This window comes from Rhineura floridana, chromosome 16, assembly GCF_030035675.1.
Source record: "Rhineura floridana isolate rRhiFlo1 chromosome 16, rRhiFlo1.hap2, whole genome shotgun sequence".
Taxonomy (NCBI): domain Eukaryota; kingdom Metazoa; phylum Chordata; class Lepidosauria; order Squamata; family Rhineuridae; genus Rhineura; species Rhineura floridana.
The window spans coordinates 30,855,047-30,862,913 of NC_084495.1; the positions used below are offsets into that span (position 1 = coordinate 30,855,047).

At 43.5% G+C, this 7,867-nt stretch overlaps 1 non-coding gene across 1 annotated transcript; it reads left to right on the top strand.

The window, feature by feature from the left end:
* Positions 1–2,314: 2,314 nt before the first annotated feature.
* Positions 2,315–2,391, top strand: TRNAS-UGA (transfer RNA serine (anticodon UGA)). The gene has a single exon. It is a non-coding gene; the product is annotated as a tRNA-Ser (tRNA).
* Positions 2,392–7,867: the final 5,476 nt, after the last annotated feature.

Sequence of the window (7,867 nt, forward strand, 5' to 3'; positions counted from 1 at the left end):
CCTGGTAGCTCCACCCTCAGCCTCCTTCGGCATCTGCCATGTGCGGTACAGACAGATGCCTGCCCTTGGCGCACCTGAAAGACATTTATTTATTTATTTATTTTATTCGATTTATTAGTTGCCCATCTAGAAACCCAGCCACTCTGAGCAATGTACAAAATAAAAGGCATATAAACATCAAACAAAAGTATATAAACATCAAAAAACAAGCAATACAACTAAACAACAAAGTAGACGCTATCCCCCAACCCACACAGCCCAACCCAAAGATCAGAAAGTCCTCCTAAAGAAGCTGTGTTTGAAGGCTGGAGGGTGGGGCAAGGCAGGTGGAAGCACCCTCCCCTGATGGCAACAGAGTCTCTCTCCCCTCATTCTGCCGCTTCAGCAGAAGTCCTCCCCTCTGGTTTGGAGCAAGGGGGAGGTGTCATCTGCAGTGGCAGTGGGGAGCAGACAGCATCCAGGGAGGGAAGACTTGAAGAAAAATAATTTCTTTATTGTTCGTGGACCCCCCAGATTACTTAAAAAAATTACCCTTAATTTTTTTTAAAAATGAACATTATTTACTTGTAAGTATATTTGTATACTGCTATTTCATTTAAAAACATCAAAGGGGTTTACAACGTGTTTTTTTTAAATCCGTACAGAAAAACCCCATTAAAAATGCAGCAAAAACAGAGATCAAATTTACACAAATACTGTTCTCGTTTTATGTTCTGTTATGAGATTTAAGGGCAAGTTCATAAATGAGGTGCAAGAACACATAACAAAATCCTAACAGGTTTTTTTTAAAGAAACAACAATATTTTATTTATAATGTTTGAGATTTCTTACGCATACACATATAAGGATTTTTTATTTTAAAAAAAGCTTTACAACAAAACAGGAATATTTGTATAGTAAGAACCTCATGTCACTTTTTTCTGTAACAATGCTGATCTCATAGTACCACAAATAGAGGTGGGGGGAAAATTCAATTCAGTGCACATTTGAAGCCAAATCTATCAAATTCACACTTTCTGAAACAATTTGAGCACTGAAACACAGACATCCACGGTTCTCGAACCAACCAATGTTTACAAAAAAACATATATTAGTGGAAAATGTGCATAGCAATGAATATATTAGTAAAAATAACCTACAAAAATGCATTATATTAGGAGAAATTGCTTGCAAAATGTGTACAGTAGTCAAAATTACAGACAAAAATTCATTTATTAGAAGAAATCCGCACTAAAATGTTGATGATGAATTTCAAGAGGATCTTTTTTTAAAAAAAAAACCCTGCAAATTGCTGCAGACAAGTGGAGAACTGAAATTAAGATTGGAAAAGTGAGAGCAAACCAAAATGGACAGATCCTGCCATCCCTACAAATAATGTCATTATACAGAGGCAAAATTAATCTAATCCTTGGAAGAGGAGTTGAAAAAATGGAAGGAATTTGTGAACATAGTTTATGCCAGGGTAGCCTTTACAATGGAATAAAAATCTCCACTATTGCAGACTATTTGCAAAGTCTGAAAGGGCACTGAAAGATTCAGGGCCCATCCATACCTAAGCACAAAATCTGCCTTTTCCATGTCTGGTTGGTGGCCACGAGATCCATACATGTCCTGTTTGTGGTCAGATTATTGTGAAAGCCCGATTATCAAGCATCCATACGTGTGGGCTTTTTTGGGGGTCTAAATTGCTTTAGCATTGGCCACTCCCCTAAGTTCACCCCTTTTCAGTGATTGGTCCATAACGGTCATTTGCTTTTTGCACACTTTTTCAGAAGAGTGCAGAAGCGTCTATCTTTTTAAAAAAATGCTCATGCCTGTGCAGGTTTGTTGATGTGCTATTGGGTGGGAAGGAGACAGGGGGCTTGGCATATGATGGAGAAATGCCATGGACGACATATTTCAGGAAAGTCCACAGCATAGACATTAATGAGATTGATTAGTTTAGGAAAGCATATCGATTTTTCGATGATATCTCTAATGCAGATTTGTGAATGTGAAAATCCATACTAGCTTGCAACGCCATATGGACGACGATAAATTAATGAGGACACAAAGCTATAACACTGCAGATTGTACAGTTGTATGGACGGGCCCTAAGACCACAATTGCTCCATAACTAGCTAATCAGACCCTGCTTTTGTACTGAAAAGAAAGTGTAGAGCTCAGAACTAGGGTACTCTGTTGACACCCATGCTCTATAAGTGGGGACCTCTGCCACGTCCCAGAGTCCTCTGCTGTCTTCCTCCTTGCTGCCACTGCCTGTTCACCTGTTCTCTTTGAGTGTGTAAGCAGTGACAAGAGAGGAGAGAGCTGTGGGGAAGATATGTAGCTCAGTGGCAGAGCATCTGCCTTGAATGCGGAAGGTCCCAGCTTCAATCCCTGGCATCTCCAGGCAGGGCCAGGAGAGACCCCTTTTGTAAACTCTGGAGACCCACTGTCAATCATTGCAGACTATACTGAGCTAGATGGGCCAATGGCCTGGATCAATGTAAGTCAGCTTCCCAGGCCCCTGTGTTCCTCTGGGCATGTATACAGACTGGGCAAAAGAGTGGATTTGGAGTGACAGCAGGAGGGAAAAAGGTCCACAGAGTGCTCATTGGATCCAGCACTGCAGAGCTGCTGGGAATGGTGCAAAGAGAGAGACAGAGAGAGTTCCAAAGAAAATTGTGCAAGTTTCCACATATACAGACTTTCATCAGCAGATGGAGCTGCCCTCTCTCTGAAAGGGCCTCTGATCAAGATCAACACATCTGCCCAGAACTCTGAGGTCCCTTAGGTTCTACAAGTCCTCCTTTCAAGATCTACTGTCAAAAATAAATAAATAAATAAATGCTACAGTATGGAAAGTTCCCTGCAGATTGCTAAAAACCCCTCCTTCCATGCAGGACAAGATTTTGCAATAACAGATAGAGCACTAATCACCGTGCAGGAAAGATTGACAGGTATGAATTACAGCCCCCTTAAGTAAGAAATCCTTGGGAAAATGGCCTTGATAAAAGGGCATTCAGGTCTAGTGAGGAATACAAAAGCTTTGAAGTGTCAAAAGAAAAACGCTCCATTTATTTGCAGCATGGCTGTTGTAGCAGTTTAATGAAAAATGCTTACACACTACGACCGCTGCTAATGTTCTTAGGGCGAGCAATAACAGCGAGTCTCTTGGAAAGGTAATTACTTTGCTTCTCACGCTTATTGGGCCTAGAAGCAAGCAAGATAGCAACAGAGACATTTTTATTTGCTATTATTTATTTATTGGATTTGTATGCCGCCCTTCCTCTGGAAGGAGCCCAGGGTGGGAATCTTAGAATGACCTTGCTGTTGTAAATGTATGTAAATGGCCAGGAGAGCTTATCAGCTAAATCAGGAGCTCTGGCAACCCCTGTCCAGTTTGAGGGCGGCATTCCCTGTTGGTCAGCTTTCCAGGGGTCACATGCCAGTGGTGGGTGGGGGAAAGGATACAGCAGGCAGCAGTCCAGCCGTGCTGGTTTCTACAAGTACGTGTCTCCATCCAGGCAAGCAAAAGGCATTGTTACCATGCAAGGACACATTCCATCCAGGCAAAAGGGCGCGTAGAGCATGGCCAGTGAGGAGGCGTGGTCTGGGGAAAGGAGATGTGGCCTGGGAAAGAGGCATGGCCTGGGGAGAGGAGGTGTGGCCTGGGAAGGGTTCTGAGGGCGAGACAGTGAGACTTCGGTGGCCATAATTGAGTTTCCTTGCCCTGAGGTTGACTTAGGGTTGCCAGGTTCATGGCCTGAGACTGCTCCTGTATCTTTAGGAGAAGAGAAAGTCAGCCAGGTGCAGGTGTTCTTGCAACACTGTAATGGGAAAAACCACAAGGTGGAATTCTCCCTTCCCCCTGCACAACTCCATGGAAGAGACACTGCTTTTCAATGTAACAATTTAAAATTTATAGTGAAAACTGACTTGCCTCTTCATCATGTGGTAAAAGCTATTATTCCCCCTACTGTTATTTTGACTGCAGCATTGGGGAGCACGAGATCTCAGTTTAAGAACCATTGGAAAAAATGATGACAGTTCTTACGGCACACAAACAATGCATAGGCAATTGTCCCATGATCAATTCTCTTCTTAACCTTCCTTTTAATAAACTCACCAAGTCTGATGAGAATTTAAATGAAGCCACCAGATTAATTTTAAAACTGGCTTTCTGTGTGATAAAGTGCAATCCTAACGGTGTCTACTTAGAAGCAAGCCCCTTTGAATTCAGTGGGGCTTACTCCTAGGTAAGTGGGGTCAGGATTGCAGCCTAAGTAGGATTTTTTAAATATAGTAATTAAAATCTGAGCTATTACCTTCTTATTCCCACCCCAACTCACCTTACTAATAAAATTAACATTATCTGAGAAGTTATTTTTAAGATATCAAATTGATAGGTTCTGGAATAATAACAGTTTTCAAGATAAAGTATATATATAAGCCATGAAAAAAGCCAGGGTTTTTAACAAACACATACACACCCGTCTCCATCCTCATTCAAGGCAAGCAAGAGTCATTATCACAGTTCAGGAACATACTTCAGCCAGGCAACAGCATTCGAAGAGGGTGCAGAGGAGAGCTGATGATGAGCATGGCCCAGAAAGATTCAGAGGGCACTTGGACCTTCTGCTTCAGCCCAAGGAACACTGACCAGTGGGGTGTGCATGTGGTTCCTCAGCATCCCTTAAGGTTGTCTGGAAGCTGCAGCTGGTGCAGAATGCGGCGGCAAGGCTGCTCACTGGGGCAGGGTATTGCCAACATGTCACCCGGCTGCTGAAAGAATTGCACTGGCTGCCCATTAGCTACTGGGCCACGTTCAAGGTTCTGATTTTCATGTACAAAGTCCTATGCAGCTTGGGACCAGGATACCTGAAAGATCGTCTTATCCCTTATATACCCAGTCGATCACTGCGCTCTGCAGGTGAGGGCCTACTGCAGATACCATCTTATCAGGAGGTCCGTTCTGCACAACATACGAAACGGACCTTTAGTTTATGGCACCAACCCTTTGGAATTCCCTCCCCTTAAATATTGAACAGGCACCATCTCTGTTATCTTTTCAGCACCTATTGAAGACCTTCCTCTTTCAACAAGCCTTTTAAGTAGAGACCTTATCCCAGTCTGCTTCTGTGTTGGAATTGCTCTTTAAGATGTTTTCAAAGTTGTTTTTTTAAAATGATGTTTTGTTTTAATATGTTTTTAAAGATGTTTTAATATGTTTTAAAGTCTTTTGTTTTTAAGATGTTTTAAAGTGCTTTTAGTGCTTTTGTTTGCCCCCCTGTGCCCCTTCTGGGAGGAAGGGAAGCATATAAATTTAATAAACAAACGAACAAACAAATAAAATGAATAGCTACTGAAAGGCATGGATCTGTTGCATTAGCCAAGGTAGAACTACCCAACAGGGAGGCAACAAGAGGCTCTCCCACCTGTCTCAAGTTATAGGGTACCTGAACAGGTACAGTGAAAACTAGATTTGAGCCCTATTGCAGATCCTTATGCTTAATACAGATGTGGACCTTACAACCATGCCTCTATTCTGGTGGTGGTTTGGAACTACATTGTCAATTTTGTTACTCTCATTGCCTTTATTCCTATGATATAATACAGGAAAGCTTCCTTTAAAAAGCACTACGGATATAAACAAATAATTCTAACATTACTTAGATTTATATGTTTTTGGTGTGTGTGGGAGCTAATATTATCTGCTGCAAGCTCGGTAGAAGTTAACAGTTTGTTAAATTCATGGAGATCCATCGATTTGATTTAACAACCACATTATGTCATTCTCTCCTTCTAAGTACAGTGCTTTTGGCAGAACTCCATCACTTTCAAGTTCAGGCTGAACTTTTGAACTGCAAAACACAACACACATGTAGGATTACTCTTCTTCAGCTGGTGAAGATGAAGACACAGGTCTCCAGCAAGGTGATGCTGGCTGTCACTCTTTCAGAAACATATTGTTGAAAAGATGGGGGGATTGGACAGGAGAGGGTTAATACAGGGCTGGCCCTACCATTAGGCAGAGTGGGGCAGGTGCTCATGAAATGGCAGCAAATTGTTATTTATTTTTATTATAGTTCCACTCCCAGGTTTGGGCCTTTTCTGACCAGTGCCAAAATAGCTTGGACTGTGTTCAGTAACTACAGTTACTGACTTGGCCAAAGGAGAGCGCCAGCCCATTAGGGTTAATGGAGCAGTGCCCCACCAATCTCAGTTAGTCCCCGCTCCTGTCTTCTTACTTGCAACCAGTCCAGGGGGTGGCACTGCCCATCAGTTTCCTCCTTAGTCTTAGCATTGCCCTTGTAGAATTCATCAGGGAGGAAGATGGGGCAGAACTAGAATGAGTTGGCTCCTGCTGTCTCTGTCTCCGCTTACTGTTGGTCTCCCTACTGTCCGCCCCAACAGTTCCAATAAGCACCAGCCACCATTGGAGAGTGCTGGATTGGCTGTTCCACCCTAGGGAGCAAAATGTCTTGGGCCAGCCTTGGATTAATGGAGCCAGAAGACTGCCTTGACGATCCTGGCGAGGAGGACAAATATCACCTTTCTTCAGGGAATTACAGGTAAATGGGTCACGATCGCTAAGGAGACTCCTCTGCTAGGTGAGAGCCATTTGGGCTAAAGGGGCTGTCTTCCCTGCACCCCCAGTTCCCACACCTTAGCTAAGAATCGGTTGGCCACTTACTAATGACACACACACAAAAAGAGGGCACAGAATTGCATAAAATGTGTATGTGTGCATTCATATGTATTAGACGCAAATTTAGAAATAATCAGTACGAATGAAATGGAACCAATCTATCTCAGTATAATGGGGGACAGTGTGTCCAGGTGCTGACTGTGTGATGGGCAACTTCAAGGCCTCTCCTGCTCCCCCTTCTTAGGGTTCTTTATCTTAAAACCAGACTTGGACTGGGCATTCCTCCAAACAGAGACGTGTTCTTCAGCCTTGGGGCCCCAGATGTCATTTGACTACAACTCCCATCATCCTTGACCATTGGCTAAGATAGCTCGGGATGATGGGAGTTGTAGTCCAGTAGCATCTGGGGAACGTAAAGATTATTATTATTTTTTACTAAATTTATATCTCACCCTTCCTCCCAGTAGGAGCCTAGGATGAAAAACACTAAAGTGGAGGATGCCTTCAAAGAGAGGACTGTCCTTCTGGCAGCCCTTCAAATAGAGGATGGCCCTTTGTAAAGTAGGACACACATTGTCCTCCCTGCTAGGAACTCAATTTTAATAACAATCAGCTCCACCCCCAGTAGTGTGCTCCATCTCGGGCAGAGCAGAACATTATCTCTTAGACTTCATCAGGCCTGAGGTCCTAGGTTCAAGCCTCAGAGCTCCTTTCAGGGGCACATATGCAGCTGCTATTCTCTGTAGCAGAAACCTCAGGCCCAATGGCCAATGTAGCCCATCAGGACTCTTGGCCTGGCCCTTGCAATTCTTCTCTGAACACACCACTCACCGGCAGAGCTTGGAAAAGTTACTTTTTTGAACTACAACTCCCATCAGTCCAATCCAGTGGCCATGCTGGCTGGGGCTGATGGGAGTTGTAGTTCAAAAAAGTAACTTTTCCAAGCTCTGCACTGGGCGTGCTTTACACCCTGACTGTTTTTGCCTGGCTGGAACGTTTTCTTGGAACGTTTTCAATATCTGTTGTTTGCACTGCCCACCACTGCCACGTGGCCCTCAGAAGGTTGCCCAGATGGGAATGCGGCCCTCCGGATGAAAAACGTTCACCCCTCCCTGCTCTGTAGTCTCTCCTGGCAAGTGTTCTATGCAACCAACTTTTTTTCAGGTAATAGTTCTACTGTTTTAAGACAACACTGTTGCCGGGTACTCTGCATCTTCCGGTTGGTCTCCTGTG